Source organism: Erythrolamprus reginae, chromosome 1, assembly GCF_031021105.1.
Source record: "Erythrolamprus reginae isolate rEryReg1 chromosome 1, rEryReg1.hap1, whole genome shotgun sequence".
NCBI lineage: Eukaryota > Metazoa > Chordata > Lepidosauria > Squamata > Dipsadidae > Erythrolamprus > Erythrolamprus reginae.
The window spans coordinates 132,962,693-132,987,298 of NC_091950.1; the positions used below are offsets into that span (position 1 = coordinate 132,962,693).

Here is a 24,606-nt window from a genome sequence, read left to right on the forward strand (position 1 = left end):
TGTTCCAGGTAAGATCTGCCCCCTTACAGGAACAACAGCCTTGTGGAGATGGGCGTTAGATAGGTTGCTGCATAGAGGACAATCTAGAAAGACACCCTCGACTGCTGTTTCACACTTTCCTTCTAACATAGTATCTGTCCAAACTGGTTAATTTTGTGATTTCTTCTTTTCCTTGAATATCAAATGTCTTTTATTGCCAAAACAGGCACTACAGTTTTATATCTGCCAGAGCTGAGACCTAAAATAACATTAAAGGCAGAAGTTCCTCTAAACACACTTTTTCACCATTTTTTTAAAGGAACATCGGGGAACCTGGTATTGGAGCCAGAAAGCAAGGCTGATGATTATCTATCTATCTATCCATCTATCTATCTACCCAGTTTCTCCACGTAGTATTATCAGGAGAGGAAAACAGACAAAAAACCTCCAACGCTGAATTCTACGCACATCCACAATCTTTTTCTTTCTCCCACTCGTTACTTACTGTCGAAAGCCCAGCTTATATTCTTTACACTAAATGTCTAGCGAATGACAGGATGGAGGCATCTGCAATCTTGCTTGACAGCAGTAATCAATAGGTAGTGAAATCCTCACTAAGCCATTCCTCTTCCTTCTGGCTACAAAGGCAAATGAAACTTCAGCTGTAAAAGTGAAATACTGATCAGAAATGAAGTACAAGCAGTAGCCTGTGTCAAAATGCAGGCTTTCCGAGTTTCATATATTTGCCTCCGCAATTCTATATACTTGCAACTGGAAAGATGCTGGAAGACTAATAAGTTGAATATATACATCTCACTGAACTTTTAAACTCCAAGGGGACTGCTTATCTGGTCCCATATACTCTTACGAACTGCTGCTACCATGGGAAGCATGATTTTGATAGGATCTTCCATCCATAGTTGAACAGCTAAGAAATTGAGGCGTACAGAAATAAAATCACGAATCTCTTTCATGATGACTCCATTACTCATCAAGATAGGAAATTGTTTCATTAAGAATTATTTTTCACAACTGTTAAGAGTATTACTGTAAGAAAAATAGAAAAGAGGATATATCATATAAACCAAAGACAATTAACAGTAGAACACTGCATTTATAGCTACAAACACTTGTTATTCTAAGCTGGGAGTGGGGGGGGGGGCTTCCTTTCTACTGTTAGGTTGCAAAATAAAATAATAATAATAATAAAGACGACGATGATGATTATGATAACAATAATGATAAAAGTTGGAAGGGATCTTGGAGGTCTTCTAGTTCAACCTCCTGCTTGGGCAGAAGACCCTACACTACTTCAGACAAATAGTCATCCAATATCTTCTTTAAAATTTCCAGTGTTGGAGCATTCACAACTTCGGGAGACAAGCTGTTCCACTGATTAATTGTTCTACCTATCAGGAAATTTCTCCTTAGTTCTAAGTTACTTCTCCCCTTGTTTAATTTCCACCCATTGCTTCTTGTTCTACCCACAGGTGATTTGGAGAAAAGCTTGACTCCCTCTTCTTTGCAGCAACCCCTGAGATATTGGAACACTGCTATCATGTCTCCCCTAGTCCTTCTTTTCATTAAACTAGACATATCAAGTTCTTACAACCGTTCATGTGTTTTAGCCTCCGGTGCCCTAATCATCTTTGTTGCTCTTCTCTGCACTCTTTCTAGAGTCTCATCCTTTCTGCATCGTGGTGACCAAAACTGAATGCAGTATTCCAAGTGTGGCCTTACCAAAGCATTATAAAGTGGCAGTAACACTTCGTGTGATCTTGATTATATCCCTCTGTTAATGCAGCCTAGAACTGTGTTGGCTTTTTTGGCAGCTGCTGCACACTGCTGGCTCATATTAAATGGTTGTCCACTAGGATTCCAAGATCCCTCTCACAGTTACTACTGTTGAGCAAGGCACCACATATACTGTACTTGTGCATTTTGTTTTTATTGCCTGAATAAATTATATTGACATCATTATTCTGGACCACTAATTCTGTCACTTTGTGAAAGAATGCAATAAGATTAGTCTGGCATGATCTGTATTTGACAAACCCATGTTGGCGTTTGGTTATTACTTTGTTTGCTTCTCGGTGTCTATCTTTTTCAGAATGTTCCCTGATACTGAGGTCAGACTGATAGTTCTGTAGTATCCTGGATCTATTTTGTTCCCTTGTTTGAAGATGGGAACTTCATCAGCTCTTTTCCAGCCCTCTGGCAGTTCCCCAGTCCTCTAGGATGTTTGTGTAAAGACAGATGCAAAAAACGAATTAAGTAGTTCTGCTTTCTCCCTGTTGTCACCTTCTCCCTGCAATCATCTCATTAATCTCCTGAAAAGGACTACAGAAATGGCAGCCACCTTTGCTTCTGCTTCTGTAGTTTGGCAGAACTGTTTGTTCAAGTTATAGAGAGGAGGGCAATGGTAGGGCCAAGGGTGGAACAGGACAGACCACAAGGGAGTGGTTGCATCTTTAGCCGCAGCTGTGCAGCCATTAAAATGCCCATTCAGGCTGAAGTCTGGCTGCTGTGCAAAATGGTGACCCATTGCGAAGCTGCACTTACTAATACTTTTTATGAAAAAGACTCACAAAACTTTCTTTACCATGGGAAGAAATTTCAGTAGATGTCAGCTTCTGCAATAGATAGATTTTCTACACAAAACTTGTACAGGTGCCATATTTTTTTAAAAAAAAAAATCATAAGAATTTAAATTGCAAATATAGCAATTAACAGCAATTCGGTACCAGAGGAGAAAACAAAGGATATCCCACCGTCCCTGGCACAGACTACTTTACAGCACACTGAATGTAATACAATTCCTTTGAAATGTATTAATTTGAAATAATAGTGTTTCACATGAAGTGGGCTTTGTAGAATGAAGTGAGACTTAATAGGCATATTATGCAATAACGGCAGCGAACGCTTAGCTTGCATCATTCCCTTCAGTTTACTTTACAAACTTCAACTAGTGTATCCATATAATGTCCCGAGAAAGTAGTTTCTAAGGGGGGGGGAGCCCACGCAAATCTAAGATGCATTGGATATGCTCCAAGGGCTCACTTACAACCCAGACAACCAAAGGATATGCAGTGTTAGCAGCAAGTCTGGGAGCACAATTTGTCCAGCAGAGCAACCATTCAGGAACATTTATTTCCTGGTGAAAGCAAGATAAATAACAGACATAAAGCAGAGACTGAATCACTGCCAAATACCTCATCTAAAGTGCCAGGGTTGGCACATGAGCTAGACAGAGTGACAACAGTAGGATTTCACAAAGATCAGATAAATACTGTATAGGAGAGATACAGAAGAAAATGTCCCATTCTGAAACTGACGTGAGCCGTCGTAAAATTGAATTTCCTCACTATATATCTGGTGTAGGGTGGGGTGGGGTGAATCCAACCTCTACATTGTTTCCACTCAAAGGAGACAATCAAGAAGCCAAAACGGAAATAAAAAGACTTAAATACCTCCTCATCAGCAAACAACACCCAGATAAGCAGAGATTAGCACCAATATTAAAACTAGAACAGCAATCAAGAAGGAACAATGCCCCAATGAGAAACTCACCAATTCAGAGAGACAAGCTAACAGTAAACAGCCCAGCCAAAGAACTACCGAGTCCACTCCTACCAACATCGAGAGAGCAAGTCACAAAATGAGAGCAAATCATACTTCCTTGCTAGCACTGATAGTTAGTTTGTGTGGAAACATCTGCAAGAAAACAGCCAAGCTCAGACAGTACTAAGGACCCCACCAAAAAAAAAAAAGAATTTTCCCATCCTGAGGAACAAAAAACATTCCAGTTCAAGTGGAGAGTAATGGTTCCCTTTTCAACAAGGAAGTTGCTCCTTGATCGAACATGAAAAACACTCCCTCAGAATGTATCTGAAGAAAACCAGGATGCATTGGTCCAGTGGTAAAATCTATTTTTTTTCCTACTGGTTCTGTAGGTGTGGTTTATTTTGTGGGTGTGGCTTGGGGGGGTCAGGTGGGTGTGGCCAGCAGGAGAGCACACCCTACCCTTCAGGGGCCTGAGGGTGGGTGGCCTGGACCAGAAGTGGCGCACCCCTGTCCGAGGAGTTTTCTTCCCCAAGAACGGGGGGAGAGAACAGGGGGAGAGGATGTGGCGCCCCCCTCCCTTACCAAAGGTGGCAGTGCTGGAGTCTTGGCTCTTACTCAAGGTGAAACGGCAGGCGGCGGGCAGAGTGAGCCTCCCTGAGCCTTTCTTTCATCTGGGGGGCAGCACCAGCGTGGGCAGCAGGCATTCCTTAAGGTGGGGGGAAGTGCCCCAATTCAGCAGCTGTTAATTCCTATCCAGACCCCCACCGCCTCCAGGCACTGGCACATCATATCCACTGCTTCACTGAACTGACACGGGGGTGGAGATACTGTGTATAACTGGGTGTCATCAGCATATTGCTGATACTTCACTCTATGTCATCGCGGTTTCATGTAGATTTTAAAAAGAAGAGGGGAGAGGACCAAACCCTGAGGCACCCTGCAAAAGAGGAGTCTGGGGGTCGACTTCTGTCCTCTTACCAACACCAACTGAGACTGGCCAGAGAGATAGGAGGAGAACTACCATATCACAGTGTCTCCCACTCCCAATTCCCTTAGTCACTGCAGAAGGATACTACTGAGAAGTCAAGTAGCATCAAGAATGGAGGAAACGAACATTGAAGACAAAGTAAATGTATCAAATGAATCAAAACATTATTGGCAAAAACACAAGATACAGTATCTCTATTAAGTGCAAAGTTAAGATATAAACTCTGAAATATAAACTGCTGAATTTAACCACTAAAAGTAAGGAAATGAACATTTTACCAACTCCTGTCTTTAACAGCTTACAAAGTAGATTTAATGAAAAAAGAAAAGGTAATAAAATTATTCACAATTAGCAGTCCCATGATATACGATTTTCAGGTTGCTTGTAATTTTACAAATACAGAAGTAAAACCATAAGGATATTTCCAGGTGGTTTGTAGTTTTGAAACATATCATATGTGATAGAACTAACTGTCAAAATGTCTCACTTTTATGTTCTGTTCTCTCTTTTTTTCATAGCCCATTATTCATTTCCTTGTATGCATCTCATTCTCAATGGCCATCAAAAAGTTTATATTTCAAATAATAAACCTATTTATCTGATCTAATCATTTACCATCATTACAACTGCTCCCACTTTCTCAATTGACTGAACATCGACAATGGACAACATGCTTCCAAATGTACAATACAGAATATTTGATTGTTTCTGGCGCTCATTCAAATGTTCCAAAATAAAGAAGTTATTTAAAAAATAGAATGTACATTCTTTTTCTTTAAAACCCTTTAAAGATCATTTGGGAACAGAGAAAAATTTTGTATAAACAAGGTAAATACCTGATTAAAAGCTGGCACCAAAGAATTCTTAAATCTGCTGGATTCAAATAATCTGGAAAAGAAAAAGCAAATGTAAGTTTATTTAATCACCTTTTAGAAATTTTATAAGATGCACTTCCCCTCCTAAAAGTAGGTAAAATTTGGATGAGTCTTATACACTGAATGTAGCCCCCCCGCCGCCGCCCCCCTTTGGTCTCTGTCTCCCAGCAATTTACCTCCTTGCAGCAAACAATCTGTTTCAATTTCAGCTTCAGTTTAAGCACAGCCTGATTAGCACAAGCAGATGATTGTTGGTTGGATCAGCCTCCCAAACATCAGCTTTTTCAGGCTGCAGGGAAGCAAGGACAAATATTTTTATTCCCTTGTGCTAATCAGGCTGCGCTGAAACTGAAAGCGATACTGAAACAGACTGTTTGCTATTTGCTGCTAGGAGGCAAAGTGCTGGGAGGCAGAGATAGAGACAGGGTTTTTTTCTTGTTTTCCTCCCCCAAAAAGGTAGGCACGTCTTATGTTATCCGAGTGTCTTATACTCTGAAAAATATGGTATGTCTATCAGATTTGCTCTAAGGTCCAGCAGAAAAGCTGGAAATTCTTCTGTGACCAATGAAAACAGTAGGATGTCCAAGTTGCCAAACTCAGTATTAAGAGTTCTCCTCCTGCCCGGCAGGTTAAGAAACTTGAACGTTGAAAAAAAAAAGAATGGAAACAACAGAGAAACAATAACAAATGACATTGGCTGTGCTTATTGCCTGATCAGAATGGTGGAACGTTTTAGTCTTAAAGGAGAATTGTTTGAAAATAAGCTACCACAATAAATGACTGTATGTTTGACTAATAACCCAAGAAGAGATTTGCCCTTCTCCTCCTGCTAACCTTTGCTAGCCTTATTTTATTGAATGTTTTCCAAATAAATGAACATTTTTTTAAGACAGCTATTGGATTTTATCACTTCATCTCTTTTCCACTTACTGTTGGATTAGTTAAAGAATAATGAAATAAGTTGTTTTACTTTTTTAAAGCTCCAGTACAGAAATCTAATCTGAAGTGAGATGAACTTTCTTGAAGTTCCTGGTAGGTGTAAATCAAGTCTCTGAGACAGATCAAGTTAGGAAACCAGCTCGATGCAGCAGAACAATAGTGAAGAACTTTACTTAGAGGAAACACATAATTTCCAACCCAAGAGGACTTCTTAAACCTTCTAGCAGCTCCAATCTTAGGTAAGTAACATTTGATTAAATCAGAAAGGATATTTCCTGAGGGGTAGTAGGGGGATTATTTTAGAGCACAAAAATCTTACATATTTCCAATTGTTCATGCAGACTTTTAAAAAGTTGCTCATTGTAAAATTGAAGTATAAATAAAAATATGCCAAACCTAATTTACTGTATGTTCTAATGAGGAAACACAAGTCTTAACATTTCAGTAAAATATTGCATTCTGCCATTTGAGATGGTTAAGACCAAAGCATAATACAATCCCAAGCTGTAATCATAATTAGAAGCTAGGAAGTGATCAATATCTTCCATATAGGGCAATATAATACAGATAAGAAACTCTGGAAGGTAAGGTGAACGTAATACTGCAAATGTCAGTAATAAAGTAATATTGAACCACTCTTGGAAGTAAACAAAGCATTAAGGGAAATTGCGTTTCAAATGTCTCCGAGTAAAACAGCAAGTTTAGTGTACTAAGCTAAACCTAAATGTATAGAATAGGCGTTGATTGCTTACCTGAACGCCTCTTCTCGTACGGTGAGCGGGTACAGCAGTCACATGGGTTGCTCATGTCCAATCCGGTGGAACTGAGCCTAGTATTAAAAAAGCTTGCCGGATCCGCCCCTTCCCCAGAATTCGCGAATCCATAGACTAGGCTCAGTTGTGAAGCTCTGTAGTGTTCAACTCTCATAGTTAGAAGAAGAAAGATATAGAAAGGTAAAGAGAACACACAGAAGGGCGGGAAGTGACTGCTGTACCCGCTCACCGTACGAGAAGAGGCGTTCAGGTAAGCAATCAACGCCTATTCTCCGTACTGAAGGAGCGGGTCCAGCAGTCACATGGGACATACCCAATAGATGGTCCCTAGGGTGGGATTAGCTTGCTATCATGTGAGATAACGGATTGGAGTACCCTTCTGCCGAAGGCAGCATCCGCTGAAGCGTAAGAATCAATTTTGTAGTGCCTGATGAAGGAATTTGGCGAGGCCCAAGTGGCTGCTTTGCAGACCTCCTCCAACGGGGCTTGAGTCGCCCAAGCGGCCGAGGTGGCTGCGCTCCTGGTGGAATGCGCAGTGATGTTCCTTGGAACTGAGAGGGAGGCCGACTCGTAGGCCTTAGATATAGTCCCTCTGATCCAACGGCCTATTACTGATGAAGACACTTTGGCCCCCATGACTCTGGGATGATAGGCTACAAAAAGTGCTTCTGACCTCCGAAAGGGTCCTGTGCGTTGGATATATATTCTCAGCGCTCTGGTGAGATCCAGGGTGTGCCATCTAATTGCCAAGGGATGGTCTCGTTGGAGGCAGAAGGAAGGTAGTACAATATCCTGAGATCTGTGGAACATGGAACTGACCTTGGGTAAGAAGGTGGGGTCCAGTCGCAAGACTACCTTATCCTGATGGAATTGGCAAAGGTCCTGCCTGATTGAGAGGGCAGCTAGCTCCGAAATGCGTCGGGCAGAGGTAATAGCCACCAAGAAGGCTACCTTAAAGGATAGGTACCTGAGGGACGCCGATTTTAGGGGTTCGTATGGTGCCTGCGTGAGGGAATGTAGAACCCGAGGCAAATCCCAGGATGGATACCTGTGGACCTTGGAAGGTCTGAGGTTGGCTATGCCCTTGAGGAATTCCTGGACTTCAGGGAAGGATCGGAGAGGCTGTCTGCGGGGACCCCCTAGGACAGATGAAATGGCTGCCAGATGACGCCGGAGGGTGCTGGTGGAAAGTCCTTTATGGAATCCTTGCATAAGGAAGGAAATAATTCTGTGTATGGGGATGCACAGAGGGGAGAAACCTTCCTGTAGGCACCACTGGTGAAACTTGGACCACGTGTGGTCGTAGATTCGATTGGTCGAGCCCCTCCTGGCCTTTAGAATGACCTCCACTGAATCGGGGTCATGACCACGCAGTTCTAAATCTCTCCTGATAACAGCCAGGCGGTGAGGTGGAACCACTCCGGGTCTGGATGGAAAGAGGCCCCCTGCCGCAGCATATCCCCCGAAACGGGGAGTCGCCAAGGGTCCTGGACGGACAGCTGTTGGAGATCTGCGAACCAGGGCCGGCGGGGCCAATGAGGGGCGATCAAGATTACTCGGGCCCTCTCGGTGAGGACCTTGTGAATCACGTCCGGGAGGATTGGAATTGGAGGAAATGCGTAGAGTAGGCCTGGAGGCCATGGACTCCGGAGGGCATTGATTGCTTCCGCTCCCGGGGATGGAAATCTGGAATAGAAGCGAGGGAGCTGGGCGTTCGCATTGGTCGCGAAGAGATCCAGGACTGGTAGGCCGAATCTGAGGGTGATTTGATGGAACAGGTCTTGGTGAAGGTTCCACTCTCCTGGGTCTATCGTTGCTCGGGATAGCCAATCCGCCTGGACGTTGAGACTCCCCGAGATGTGATCGGCTAGGAGCGACAGGAGATGTTTTTCCGCCCAAAGACCCAACTTGAGGGCCTCCCTCATGAGAGCCTTGGATCTCGTGCCCCCCTGTCTGCAGATATGGCTTTTTGTGGCAATGTTGTCGGTGAGAATGAGAACGTGCCGGTTGGGAATGCGAGGAGAGAAATGCTTCAGAGCCAGGGAAACGGCTCTTAACTCTAGCCAATTGATTGGCCTGGAAGCTTCCTCCGGGGACCACGTGCCCTGGGCTATCATCCCCTGGGCGTGGGCGCCCCATCCCGATAGACTGGCATCTGTGGTGATGACAAATTGATCCGGGCACCTGAACGGGGATCCTCTGTCCATGGCTGGAGACTTCCACCACTTGAAGGATCTGCGAACACTCAGTGGGATGACAATGCGTCGATTTGAGTTGCTGTGCCCCGATCTCTGAAAAGGCAACAGTAGCCACTGGAGTTCCCTAGCATGAAGGCGAGCCCAGGGAATGATGCCTATGCATGACACCATCTTCCCCAAAAGGGAAGATAGAGTAACTATGGATACTGAAGGATTAGATAAAATGTTAGAAATTAACTCCACTATACTGAGTTTTCTCTCAGGAGAGAGAAAGACCTGGGAGGATTTTGAATCAATAATAGATCCCAGGTGAGAAATGGAAGTGGAAGGTTGGAGGTGGCTTTTATCAAAGTTGATGGAAAATCCATGGTCCTGGAGGACTGACATGGTGACAGAAAGGTCTGTTTTCACTCTCTCTAGGGAGTTCCCATGAATTAAAATATCATCAAGATAACATAAAATGTGGATGGGAGACGCCCGGATATAGGCCGCCAGGGACCCCAAGAGCTTTGTAAAGACCCGAGGGGCCGAGGAGAGGCCAAATGGCATCGCCCTATACTGGAAATGCCTGCCTTGAAAAGAAAAACGTAAAAATTTTCTGTGGCACTTGGCTATAGGAATGTGAAGGTAGGCCTCAGTGAGGTCTAAGGAGACCATGAAATCTCCCGAGTGAATGGCGGCCAAAATAGAAGACAAGGAGTGCATCTTAAACTTCCTATATTTGATGAATAGGTTTAGTTTCTTTAAATCCAAAATGGCTCTCCAACCTCCGGAGGACTTTGGAACCATAAATAGGATGGAATAAAAACCTAGGCCCCTCTGACCGGAAGGGACCGGTTGAATGGCTCTGATGGACAATAGATGAGAAATGGCCTCCTCCATACGGTTACAATCTGAGGATGACCTGGGAGAAGGGCAGGAAATAAAACGTTTTGGGGGAGGAGAAATAAATTCTAAAAGAAGGCCTGATTGAACAGTGTCAATGACCCAAGGGTCCTTGGAGGTGAGACGCCAATTAGAGGCGAAATGAGCCAGGCGACCCCCTATGGGAATGGAGGTAAGATTACCATCTAGGTTTTTTTGAAGCCCTGTTAGAGGAAGCTCCCCTTTGGAAACGAAACCCTCTACCCCTGGAGTTCCTGCCTTGGGAACGAAAGCGGGGGGAATACTGACCTGGAGATCTCTGATAGGAAGCCGCTTGCTCTTGCTGACGCCCTGGGCGACGAAAAGACTGCGTTTTGGTAACCTTTTTCGTGGTTGGACCCAAAACCTTCTTCTTGTCCGAGGTCTCCGTGAGGAGTGGATCCAGAAGATCACCGAAGAGAAGGTCGCGCTTTAAGGGGCCCTGGGATAACTGCCACTTTTGGCGAACTCCCGCTTGCCAAGGGCGAATCCATAGGAGTCTTCTTGCCGTTGTAGAAGCTGCAATAGACTTAGCAGAAAATCTAGTAGATTGTAAGGTGGCATCAGCCACGTACTGGGCAGCTGCAAAGACCTTGTTGAAGTCTTGTTGACCTCTCAAGTCATCGGGAGGAATGTGCTGTTGAAGTTGGCGAAGCCACAGCAGCATGGCTCTGGAGAAGAAAGAGGCCGCTGCAGAACTTTTAATAGCCCAGGAATCAGCGGTGAATCCTCTTTTGAGCATTTGCTCGATGCGCTTGTCCTCCGGGCGGAGGACTTCCTCCGCCTCGCCTGGCACAGCCGCTGCCGAGTGAAGAATCTTGACAGGTTCATCTGGTTTGGGAAAGGATAGAAGCTCTTCATAGGAAGAGGAGAGTTTATACAACTTTCTGTCCTTGGTAGAGGGATTAAGGCCAGAGGCTGGAAAATCCCACTGTTTGAGTAAGGCATCTTTAAACAATTTAGGCATAGGAATTACCTCGTTATCCTCCTGTTCCTCTGTGAAGTAAGGTAGATTCTCCTCCGGGGGATCAGTGGAAGTGGAGGCTTGTTTCTCCTGGGCCGCTAATCCCGTAGAAATTCTAGCTTTGAGGAGGAGAGATTTGAATAGTTGAGAAGGAAAAATAGTAATTGGCGGAGGGACCTTTATTTGGGATTCCTCATCCTCTGATAATCCCTGAAAAGGGTCTTCATCCTCCTCTACATCCTCATATTCATCCTGGGAGGATTCTGAATCATCCTGAATAGGAGCTCTGACCGCTGGGGAAGAACCCAAGGGGCGGGAGGAACGAGAAGGAGGAAGAGGTAAGGGAAGCTCATTGATGGTAGAGAGTTTGGCATCAATGGCTTTGGACAACACAGCAAAAATAGATTGGAACTCAGGAGGTAAACTGGAAATATCAGCAGAAATGGCAGAAGAATTCCTAAAGGCCTGGGAGGATCCTGGCTGGGGGGAATCTTCAATAATATCTGGTTCCTCTGGACCTATGCCCCATAGGTTAGGTTGGGGTCTGTCTAGGTTTGGCTCATCCAGAGATAACACAGGGACCCCAGAGGGAGGCAGACTAGAGGCCTCTGGTGGGTCTTGACTACTGATTACTTGGGCCTGCACTTTCAAACGTTTGGCTGATTTGTCATGAATTTTTTGTAGGGCTAGGTCCCTTCTCTTCTCGGCCCTGGTGACCTTGGTCGAGGGGCGGGCCCCTGGAGAAGAGGAGGAAGAGGCCTGGGGGATACTAGTAATTTCATCGCCTGTAGGCCTGGCCTCTCTGGGACCTTTAGTTGTGCCTCTCTTGGGAAAAGTAGCCATAGTCTGACAATTAACAGAAGACAAGGCTGAGCCAATAACTGAAATATAAGGAGAAGATTTCAAGGACTTCCCAAGAGGAATGGATCCTGCTTCGAGGCCTCGAAGCTGCTGAAACGTGAGGACAATCTGGGCAAACCCAGAGTTCGTGCCCCCAAATCCAGCGGGGCCAGCCTCCCTAAACTTTGTAATTAAGTAAAACCAAGGCACTCTGGTTGGAGGCTTAGCCGGTGGAGAATTTAGCCTGGGACCCCCAAGGCCCGCTCCCGGATCCACGCGGTGGACTGAGGCCTACGCGGCTGGCAGAAGGCCAACACGAGAGGCCTAGATTTTTAAAAAAAGGGCGCGAAGGCCTTCGCGCCGAAAAAATCGCTCCGTAGAAATTCTTAAGGGAAAAGCGATCGACTAAGTCCAGGAGACTAGAAGGCGTCTCACTCCGCAGGAGGTATTTTATAAGCCCTTAATATTTTTGTATACAATAAATAATCAATAATTCAATGGATAAATACTTGCACCGGGACCTCCAGGCCAAGGGATTAGAAGAATCCACAAGCAGCCGCAGGAATCGTAACCGGCAAAACCGCCGGGGGGAAACGAAACCGCAACTTCTCCCAAGGAAAAAAGCCGAGCCGCTTCTTTTCTTTTTTTCTTTAAAACGGCTGGCGCAATTAGTGCAAGTAATAAATAAAGACAATAAATCTTACTACTTTTTTGAAGGAAAGATCGAAGGGAAGGTGTTAGAATGTTGAACGAGCTATCACAATACAACCGCAGGATATGCGAACTGAGCGAATTCTGGGGAAGGGGCGGATCCGGCAAGCTTTTTTAATACTAGGCTCAGTTCCACCGGATTGGACATGAGCAACCCATGTGACTGCTGGACCCGCTCCTTCAGTACGGAGAAACAAATATCCCCACATTCATATGAAAGAAAGATCCAAGCAGCAACAACATTATATGACATCATCCAGGGAGCAACATGGAGTCCTGAAAGTTTCAGAGGGCATCATTTTGGAATTACAAATAATCCTCTATTTATGATCATAATCAAGCCCAAAATTTGTTGCTAAGTGGGACATTTGTAAAGTGCCCCATTTTACAACATTTCTTGCGACAATTATTATTAAGTAATCACTTTAGTTATTCAGTTAGCAACAGGCTTGTTAAGTGTATCTGGCTTCCCCATTGAATTTGCTTGTCATAAAGTCATAAAAGAGGATGGCATGACCCTGGGACACTGTAACCATCATAAATATGAGTCAGTTGCCAAGTGTCTGAATCTTGATGACGTGGCCATGGGGATGCTACAACACCCATTAGTGTGAAAAATGATCATAAGACACGTTTTTCAGTGCTATTTTTGCTTCAAAAGATCACTAAATTAACTGTTGGAAGTTGAGGACTACCTGTATAGTCCTTCTCAGTGATTTACAGCAGGGTGTCAAACTCATAGCCTGTGGGCTGGATGCGTCAGGTGCTGGTCACGCTCATTCTCAGCTTAGTGAAGGGGGGGAAGCAGGGGGGGGCAACAGGCACCACGTCGTGGAACGCCATTCTACCGGCAAAAATAAAGCTGCGCGTGCAGCTCCACCACTGCTGGCATGCACATGCCATGCACACAAGATTCAGCTTCTGCGCATGTTCAGCAGCTGAATGTCACTGCCCCAGTCAGCAGCAATCTTGCTGCCCCAGCCAGCAACTGCTAGGTGGGTCCAGAGAACGTGGGGCTTGTCCGGTGGCCGTGGGGCACCTCTGCCGCTGCTGCTGATTGGGCTGTCCAGTGGCCACAGGGCTGGGTCCTGCAAGGTGCAGTGGTGGAGGAGGTCAGTCCCGTTCAGGAGCCACCAGTGGGAAGAAATCCTCCAGGAAGGAGAGCAGCTTGCCAGGGAGATTCTGGTAAGTGGGTGATGGTGGCGCGTCCTCTCCCTGATGAGCTGCTCTCCTTCCTGGAGGATTCCTTCCCACTGGCAGCTCCCGACTGCCATTGCTGCCACTCAGTACACAGCTCTGTGGCTGCTGGCTGGCTGCAGCAGCAGCAGCAGAGGTACCCCTATTAGTCCCGCCTGGGAACTGCTAGCAGGAAGAAATCCTGCAGAAAGGAAAGCAGCTCATCAGGGAGACGACGGTCGCCTGCGTCGCCCGCTTGCTAGAGACTAGGTAGCATCGTCTCCCCAACGAGCTGCTCTGTGTACGGTATAGCGTTTCCTGCCTAAGCAGGGGGTTGGACTAGAAGATCTCCAAGGTCCCTTCCAACTCTGTTATTCTATTCTATTCTATTCATTGTGGATATTTTAATCCTTGGTTTATACCTACTGTAAGCAGCAGAGACACTATAATTGTACGATTGAAGTATGATAACAAGCTAAATAAATACACTTATTTAATTGGCCTGGAAAATCGAATCAAGGGCAAATTGGGGAAACAATTATTGTTAAATAAATAGCACAGGGGAAGCAATTTTGCCATCTCTAACCTATGTGGCATAATGACCTTGGTCAATGAGAAAAGGGCTGATGTTAACAAGTGTCTTTGTGTGTCTTTGTGTGTCAGTGTTTGATTTAACCTCTACTACATTAAGAACAGTGCACTCAGTTCTGATTTAAAATGGGGTAGGTATGGTTGGAAAGGAGGAAATGGAGATTAGCTGTAAAATACAAAAGAAAAACATCATAATGGTTTTGCCTGCAATTTGACTGTTCGAATCTCACTGATTCAAGATTGACTCAGCCTTCCATCCTTCTGAGGTTGGTAAAATCAGGACTGAAATTGTTAGGGGCAATATGCTGGCTCTGTAAACTGCTTAGAGGGGGCTGTGAAGCACTATGAAGCAGTAGATACATCTAAATGGTATTGGTGTATTGCTATAAGTTGGAGTGGAAATCTGTCAACTAATTGGTTAAGAAGTAACATATAAATTTCAGTATTTTTTCTGGATTGTGTGCTGGGTTTTTTTTAAATACATCATTGACTTTAAATGTTGAGGATTATGCTTTCATTCAATGTACTGTGCCCCATTGTTATAATAATACACATTATTATTAAGCAACCTGGCTTGAAACATTTTCATTATTAGGGCTTAATTAACATTTATCCTGCTGTAAAAGGGATGAATCAATTCTGAATCGACAATAATATACTTTCCATTTTCTTGTAAGGGCAACCCACTCTCCAGGTTTAGCTCTTGCATAACTCTTGGAAAATGCATCAATATAGGCCATTAACATGTGTTGTTGTGTTCTTGTGTAATCAAAATTGTCAGAAAAACATTAATCCTTGACTTGTGGAGCTTGATTGAAAACAGTACTTTTTACATTTTCACACAATCAATCAATGAACATTGCATTTGCATTCCATAAAGAATTACAGACACTCCTCTTTCTCATAATTTTCAAAGACTCATTAATTATACTCACTTTAATAAAAAGATCTTAATATAATGAGCAGCAATTGCTCAATTGAGTATCTCTGGTAAGGACATTTTTGCTGTAACTTGATTATTTTATCAATTTTACAGTCTCATTATAACACTAAAAAGCATAAACAGTCAAAAATGCTAAATCTACAGCCAAGCGGAAAATTGTTCAGCTTCACAGAATATCAGATTAATTGTGTAAAGAAGACTGGAGTGTTTACATTGAAATAATAGAACAATGAAACTATAAAACCTTGCGCAATTTCAGATATTAATTATTGATTTAGCATATAGAAAATAATGATGACAGAGGCTTGCCTTAACAGAAATCATAACAGGGGGAAATAACCTCCAAGGAATTATTGATGATTACTGATGACACAAGATAGTAATTCTTAGGCAAATTGGGAGAATTTGTAGTTAAGAAGAAGCCATTTTAAAAATGGATAAACAGGTTGTCACAGGAAGTGACAACTGGATTTTTTGCTATGTGAAACTTGCAGATCAGAAATCAAATTTGATGCCAGCAAATGGATTGTAGATATCAACAGCTTCTTCACAGTTAAAAGATTCTTTTTTCAAAACTGTTGCAGTCCCAAACTTGTATATTTTGCTGTCCCATCAGCGGTTTAAATCATAACACTGGTCTGTGCTAAACGTTCAAAGACTTCTTTGCCCCCTTACCTCCCTGCTCTGCATATTCAATGGAAGGATTTCTTTCCATTTTCTATTAACAATTTTTTTGCTTTGCTGTTCAAATCTGAAACTACACTAATTTTAACTGTTGTTCATTCAATTGAGCCATGATCATAAATCACTCTGGAAGGTGTTTGTTTGGATATGCAGTACACATCTAATAACAATGATTTTGTTTAGACAGGCAACCCCTCATCTTAATAAATCAAACCTGATTTGGAGGCTCAATACTCACATCTGAACCATCCAATAAAAGTCCTCAGCTTAATAGCTTTCTGAACAGCCAAATTTAGCATAACTGCAAACAGCAACCCATTTCTGAACTATGCTGCCTACAACTCTTGAATATTTCACCCTTTATTTACTATCATTTCTTCTTAAATAAGGCAGCAAACATGGCCAACCAGCCTGCAGGGATCATAAACTTGAATACAGCCACTAATAAATTACGGGAATTCAGGTGCTTCGTATTTATATATATAATTATGCAAAGATACGTTTATAGATACATTTCCAACCTTTAGGGATGACTCACTGCATAAAACATGCTTCCAAATAGCATGCAATCTCCAGGGCAGTAGTATCAAAATATATAAACCCGAAGTTATTTCTACTCCAATGCTTAATGGGCTATTTGGCTGCTTTTCGTTCTTTTGTGCCACTAGTAAACAGGATTCTCAATGTGCAGTCACAGTAGGACAGGTAGAAAATGTGACAATAACCAGCTCAGAGCAGAAAATGCAAGAGGAAGTATTTGCACTAGCAAAGTTAATTGCAGTTATGGTTTAGTAGCTGTGCCATGCTAAAATAGTGAACAACTTTACTCCTCGTATTTTGCACTCATTCAGAGTACTGTATTTAAGAAGAAATGTGCCAATTACATCATGTGTTTTTTTCAGATTATGATCTTGAGAGTTTATAATTCAAAATGTGACATTTTGCACATACATACAAAATGATTTACAGTATGTTCATCTTCCGAGACACAACCTATAAGGTTTTGATATCATTGCCTGCTTGAATGTAACTCTTAACAGCCTGCAGATACATCTGACCTCCAGTTAATTGACTGACAAATCATTAAATGTCTAGGGACAGGAAATTTCTTCTCTCCTTTCCTATCACCTTCACCAGCAAAACATCTAATGGTCCCAGGATTGCATTTTACAGGGAGCTAAAAAAGGAAAGGCACCATTTTGAAATTTATGAGGAGCCTGGGAAGCTACCAAATGACATCTCCCCCCACCCACCCACCCACCCTTCATGCCGTGGGCACAAATTTGGTTCACAGCTTGTTCCTGCACTTAAGTAATTGTGTCTATCTAGCACAAATACATTCATCTAGCTTTCTGTTTCAGAACTAGAAAACACCAAAAGCACTCTTTCCTTCTCTGGTTTAGGAGAGAAAATGATCAATGCATAAGCTCAATTAAAACCAGAAGGAAAAGAAAGATGAAATGAAAACTCATTTTATTTGCTACCCATTTTTTTAAGTGATTTTTTTTTCCCAGGGGTGAGTTGGTTTTCTTTGTTAGAAGCTGGGGTGGGCAGCAGGCAGGTCAGGGTGGAACACAGTTCCAACGGTGGAAATGAAGGTGCGTGTGCAGCTCCAGCTGATCGGCAGCTGTCACTTCTTGGATTACTGGTCTTGGCTCGGCTCGGCTTTTTTTCCCCACAGCTGCTGCTGTGTCTGCACTCCTTGCTTTTTTCCTCTTTCCTCCTTCCTGGCCTCGCATGAGCTTCCCTCTTTCTTGCTTGGCTCCACTCCAGCCTCACGTGGCCACCTCCCACCTAAGGTGCAAGCTGAAGGCGTGGGTGGAAGAGGCGCTGGCAGCATGTATGCTTCTGGCAGCACCTGTTCACCTAGCTACCCAGCCTGAGGCGGGGGCAACCCAGAAAGGAGAGCGCGGGAAACGCAAAGGAAATTGTCACCTCAGCGACAGTCACTGGTAAGGTTGTAAATCGAGGACTTAACAGTCGATGATGATTGTTCAAGCCACTTCCACCTGATCACAATGGCGGCAAGCCACTTCTACCCAGTCACATGACCATTAAGCCACACCCACAGTGTGGCAGTAAAACGTTTGACTGCCCATTACTGGCTAGAAGGCATTGCTGAGTTTCTTTACAGACATATAAGAAGAACAAACGTGAATATGCGCAGTTAGCATTCATATATTTTACAGTTGCTATTCCTATTTCACATTCCCTAGAGAACAAACATTGATGCTCAAAAATACACTCCTCCCCAAAAATTCATTGTGTCCTCAAAAAATAGGTGATGAGTGCAAAATTTGAAAGCTTCTTTAAGCTTCCAAATTTCCAAATCACTGGAAAACCCTCTCTTTCCAGTGATTTCTTCCCATAATTCCCAAATCACCTTATTTGTAATTTTTCCAGGAGAAAGACATACCGGTAGACATCCTTCGACTGGCATTAATCCTTTTCCATCTAACCTTCCAAATTGCAACAGTCCTTAGCCAGATTTTCTACATAGATAACAGTCAGATTTTGCATGGATTGTAAGGACTTGATTTATTTTAAGTAACAGAAAGCCAAACAGCAGATGAGACTCTTCATGTTATTGCTAGCTAAGGAGAGTTCTTTTGTGGCCTCTATTTGGGTGGAACTGAAGTCCTCTTTCATCTAGTGCCACCTGCTCTTTGCTGAATGTGCCATCACTGTCCACCAAATTGCTATCCTTACAGTGCAAAACACAGGTGACATCACCAGCAGGGGTGGGTTGCTCCCGGTTCGGACTGGTTCACCCGAACTGGTAGCAACCCGCTGTGATGTCACTATGACATTACCAATGCCGATCCAAGGGCCTGACATTTCTTTTTTTAAAAACCTTTTGCATTTTTTTCTTCTGAGCATGCAGACAAGCCAAATTTCCAGCACTGTGCAAGTCATTTTGTTTTTGGCTTATTTATTTATTTATTACATATTGGGGGCATTGTGCACGTGGCATGGGAGGAAATGAATTGGTAGCGAGGTAGGTAGGAACCCATCCCTGATCACCAGATGTCCTATTTTCTACTGCATCCATGTTTACAAAAGAGTTAAGGCTGGAGCAAACAAAGGCCATGCCAGTGACAAATCACCGTATTGTTTCCTGTTAATTCTTTAAAGATCCACATCTTTTGATATAGATAGATATAGATATAGAGACATGGCTAATGGTATGCTCCTCTTTTCCTTTTTTATCTCCTGTTTGTTATTCAGACCTTTCTCCCTACTTTTGCTTGCTTTTTGTTCAACTTGCCAGGTATCTTGTTTGATGTTTACCAATGCTTAATCAATAAATAAAGAGGGAGATAACAGTGTATGCAATCAAGATCCATTTTACACACTATTCTGACCAGTTAATCCTTGTGTGTGGAAAAGCAGGCAAACAATCTGTTCCTTTGTCAATCTTCATCCTATGTGTATCAAGGTACTTTTGGAGAAATGTACAAGGTTTATGTAATGGTATCCCAGAAGACAAAGATGATGAAGATGGAGATGGAGAGAAGGACCAGGAGGTACGTTCAAATTGTCAGCCCCACTAGTAGACAGCAGTAGATCAGACCATAAACATCAACTCCAAAAGAAAACTAAAATTACTTTTATTGACATTGGCTATAATAACAGAATCTTGCATGTTTGTTCTATATCTTCTTCCTCTGCCTTATAATTCAGAAAATAAGGAAAGTATCTTTCTCAAACTGAGTCCTTCAGGATTGGGTGGCATAGAAGTCGAATTAAATAAATAAATAAATAAATAAAATAAAATAAACTTACTTCTAAATTTTATCAGGATGTCCTGAACTTTAAAATGATTAAGCAACAGTTTTTGCATATCTCTGTCAAGGTCATCTTCGTTACTCTCTACGCCAGTGGAGGACATAAATCACAATTTGATACACTTTATGGGAAAAGATTTGCCAGGTAAATAATTAAATGAAGATGAAGTTAATTAATATCTAGAATCAGACATTAGCACTGTATACTGCTGCAATTATAGCAATATACAGACAAAAATTAGGATGAAAAAGGCCAGAATCCACACTACGTATTGGTTTTAATTCATCTGAAAACTGATGCACGAGGCCAATTACTGGAAGGACAGCAAGGATGGTGAAAGTAATGGAGCACTTCAAAAAATATTTTTAATAGTAGCATGCAAACAACACTAACAGAAAGAAAAATTCAGCAGCATAAAGACTCATATAATATCTGCTTAGTATTAATGTAGTGGTAATTCAATTCTTAAGCTTATAATTAAATGTAGACTATTTAGAAACATAGTGCTTCATTGGCTCATTTTTAAAACCTAAAGTTTATTTTTTTAAAAACAAACAGTACAGATTTATATCCTGATTTATATCTAGTATCAGAAGCACAGATTTTTATTCATTTGTTCATTCGTTCATCCATTCAGCTGCCCAGTTCCACAGTGACTCTAGGCAATTTACCATTACAAAATAAATAAAAGAAAACATATATCAAAGAAAACAAACAAAAATAAAAGAAAATCTATATCAAAGGGAAAAAAATACAGGTATATGGAAAATAAAATCGGAATCAAACATCAAAGGGATCCTAATTCAAAGCCTGGGGAGAATAGCCCTTTGTGTGAAATGTACTGACCCTGAGTAGAACTCCGTAGAATTTCATAAAACTATAACTTCCATATTTTCAGAATATAGTTTAATATCACATTTACACATTGAACCATTTCATTCTAAAATGGCATAAAGTGCGTGCCTTACATTTCTTAAAAATATTGATCCGCTGATTATCCAAAACAGGATATCCCAATTCTTCTCTCACAATTCAACTAAGACTAACTTTCATTCTGTTTTTTAATTTCTTGTAAAATTGAATTGATGGAATCCAAGTGTTCCATCTCTTTAGGATGCTTGGGTTGCAAGTCCCTTGAAGGCTGCTAAAGCAACCAGACTATATTAATGGCAGCAATGAAAGTACAGTGGTACCTCTACTTAAAAACGTCTCTACTTAAGTACTTTTCTAGATAAGAACCGGGTGTTCAAGATTTTTTTGCCTCTTCTTAAGAATCATTTTCTACTTAAGAACCCAAACCTGGAAAACTTTATCAGGAAATTTGAGAGCGGCACGAAGGCCTGGCCAGTTTCCTGCCATTCCCCATTTAAGCCCGGCCATCTCGGGCTTTTCTGTGCTTCTAGAGGAGCCTTTCAGTGGCGCTTAAGAAGGCTTTGGCAGTCCAGAGCAAACAAATCATTTCCCTTTCTCTGGGCGCTTGGAGAGGGAATAAACAATTTCACTGTGGTGACTTGCTCGCACTGCCTCCCACACACCCGGCGCGAGGTTGCCTCCCAGAGCATCTGGCAGCCGCCTTTCGGTCAAAGGAGCGGGAGGTTCCCCCCTCTCGCCTGCCTGGGTTTCTCTCTCTGGTGCAGTGTATGGGAGGCAGCCTCGCGCCAGGTATATGGGAGGTGCGTGCTTCTCCTCACCACCTCAGAGTCCCACTTTTTTTTTTAAGCCTTAAAGTTTTGGATTTTTTGATTCCCCTCACCTTCTTCCTTCGGCAGTGACTGTCTCCCTCTTCTTCCTCGTCCTCGTCCTCCTCCCACCCAAATTCCGAGCTTTTATTTCTTTCCTAATGGGTTTGCACACATTATTTGCTTTTACATTGATTCCTATGGAAAAAATTGCTTCTACTTACAAACCTTTCTACTTAAGAACCTGGTCACGGAACAAATTAAGTTCTTAAGTAGAGATACCACTGTACAAGGCTAGTTTGCTGTACTGTAGTGATAGAGAACATGGAAACATAATGCATGCATATATGGACTCATCATAGTTGCGCTCCAGAAAAGTTGAGCTTCCGGGTCCTAGTGTGCATGCACACCTGATAATCAGCTGTCCGGCAGGTATGCGCAGGCCAGTTTTTGGCACTGCTGTGTACACAAAGGGATCATGCTCTGGAAAAGCCAAACTTCCGGGTTCTTGTGCGCATGAGTGCCTGACAATCAGCTGGCTAGCACACATGTGCAGGCCGGTTTTCAGCACTGCCACTTGTGTGAGGGGATCGCACTTTGTCAAAGCAAACTTCTAGGTTCTGGGGCTTATGCACAACCGACAATCAGCTGGCTGGTACGCATGCTCAGGATGGTTTTAGGCACAGCCACTTGCGCAAAGGGCAGCTGATTGTCATGCGTGCATGCATGCCAGAAACCCAGCATGCCGTAGGTTCATCATCAGATATAGAGGGTAAAGCTGCTAGTCTCTGAGCTCTAGTCCTAACTTTAGACATGAAAAATCTGCTAGGTGGCTTTGAGCCAGTCATACTATCTCAGCTCAACCTATCTCACAGAATTGTTGTTCCTGGGAATATAAGGAGGGGGAGGAAGCGTTAAGTATGTTCACTGCCTTGAGTTGTATTTTTTTTAAAAGTGGGATTTTTTACAAAAGAAGAATGCTTGTCATAGAGGGCAATAGCACTGAAAAGCACACTGTACTGATTCCCCAGCTCCAAATGCCTGAGTCAGTTAAAGTCCTCCTGAAGGCTTCCATTTTAAACACCTCATTATTAAGGAATAAGCTCCAATGATCACAGTGAAATTTATACAGCCAAATAAACATGCATGAGGCTGTATGCCGTAAAGCTATAAAAATTAAACAAAATATTGTTGAAATTCAAATCGACATTCGTCTAATATAGGAAGGAAGACGAACTACACCCCCTGAGGAGGAAATACGCTGCTAAGTGTAAACAAAGCTATTAGAAGCATAATCTGCAGCAAACTGCCAAAATATGATTAATTATTGAAATTATCCTTAAAAAGAGCAATTATAACAATATATTTCTCCTGGAGATGGGCTAAAGAATGATGAATATTACTCCTTACTATTTTTATAATACACTAATGCTCATCCCAAAATGCCAGATAGAATTGTCCTAAGACTTATCTCCACATCTGGTGGCCAACTTTGGATGGTCTCAAAGTTTTATTTTATTTTTTCTTATTTTATTTATTTCTATCCAAGCTTTATTCTTCTTCTTTTTTAATAACCGAAGTTGGTTAACATATCTAACAGTCCTTTCTCCCATTTTTCCCAAAACAACAAAGTGAGTTGGGCTGAAAGTCGCCCAAGATCACCGAGCCAATTTTTCATGCCAAAGATGGGAGACTCACCCTTTCCTGGTTTCTAACTTGGTGTCTTAACTAGACCGAAAACAGGGTCAGAAAACTCTAGTGTTAGGCTAGAACAGGTGGCACATGCAACCAGATCTGAGGGCACACAAGGTGTTATTTTTTTAAAAAAATTGGATTTGTATGCCGCCCCTCTCCGCAGACTGTTGTCCTATGTCAGCTCCACTGTGCATGTGTAGTATTATTATTATTATTATTATTATTATTATTATTATTATTATTATTATTATTTATTAGATTTGTATGCCGCCCCTCTCCGCAGACTTGGGGTGGCTCACAACAAAACAAAACAATTCATAACAAATCTAATAATTATAGTTTAAAATAGTTTAAAAAACCCATTTACTAAGCAAACATACATACAAGCATACCATGCATAAATTGTATATGCCCGGGGGAGATGTCTCAGTTCCCCCATGCCTGACGAAGGTGGGTTTTAAGGAGCTTACGAAAGGCAAGGAGAGTAGGGGCAGTTCTAATCTCTGTGGGGAGCTGGTTCCAGAGAGTCGGGGCCTCCAGAGAGAAGGCTCTTCCCCTGGGGCCCGCCAACCGACATTGTTTAGTTGACAGGACCCGGAGAAGGCCCACTCTGTGGGACCTAATCGGTCGCTGGGATTCGTGCGGCAGAAGGCGGTCTCGGAGATATTCTGGTCCAATTATGCTGGCCAGCTGATTTTTGGCCTTCCAGAGTTCAGAAATGAACTTCAAGTAGGTGCATTGGGTCATTTTCTGCACTCCCCAGGCTGCAGGAAAGCCTTCTGAAACCTGGAGAAAGCGAAAAATGGTCCAACAGGCCGACCGGAAGTTTGAGGGCTTCAGTGAGGCTGGTGCACACACATGAGGGGAAGCGTGGGGGGGTTGTGTGCACATGTGCAGGGGGGGACATTGCATTATGGGTGTAAGCACACACACTCATGCAATTGCCGTGTGCACACTCTTTTGGCACCCTAGCAAAAAAAGGTTTGCTATCATTGGTCTAGAATAGCTTGTTTGTTTTTTTGAAATCAAACAAGAAGTAGGCAATAGCAAGCCTTTTCCAAAATTCTTGCCAAAGTGTATCCATATAATTATCACAAGCTAAATTTGAGTTGAGGGACACCTACCAATTTTGTCTCTGTGTAGCAAGAAGCCATATTCATCATTTGCATTTGCATACTTTGACAACGTATACTGTAAATTGCTACATTTCAGACACCCAACAATTTGGAGAGACGTTTTATGCAAATTATTTTTCTAATTATGAGTTTAAGTACAGAGGTGGTTTTTTTTCTATCCATTGTTTTCCTGTCCATTC

At 42.6% G+C, this 24,606-nt stretch overlaps 1 protein-coding gene across 4 annotated transcripts in view; it reads right to left on the reverse strand.

The window, feature by feature from the left end:
• Positions 1 to 24,606, reverse strand: part of TSPAN4 (tetraspanin 4) — a 952,022-nt gene that overhangs the window by 515,719 nt on the left and 411,697 nt on the right. For all 4 annotated transcript variants that reach the window (XM_070765236.1, XM_070765240.1, XM_070765263.1 and 1 more), the window contains one exon: positions 5,368 to 5,419. The gene's annotated coding sequence lies outside the window, so the exon portion shown is untranslated. The remainder of the gene's footprint in view (positions 1 to 5,367; positions 5,420 to 24,606) is intronic.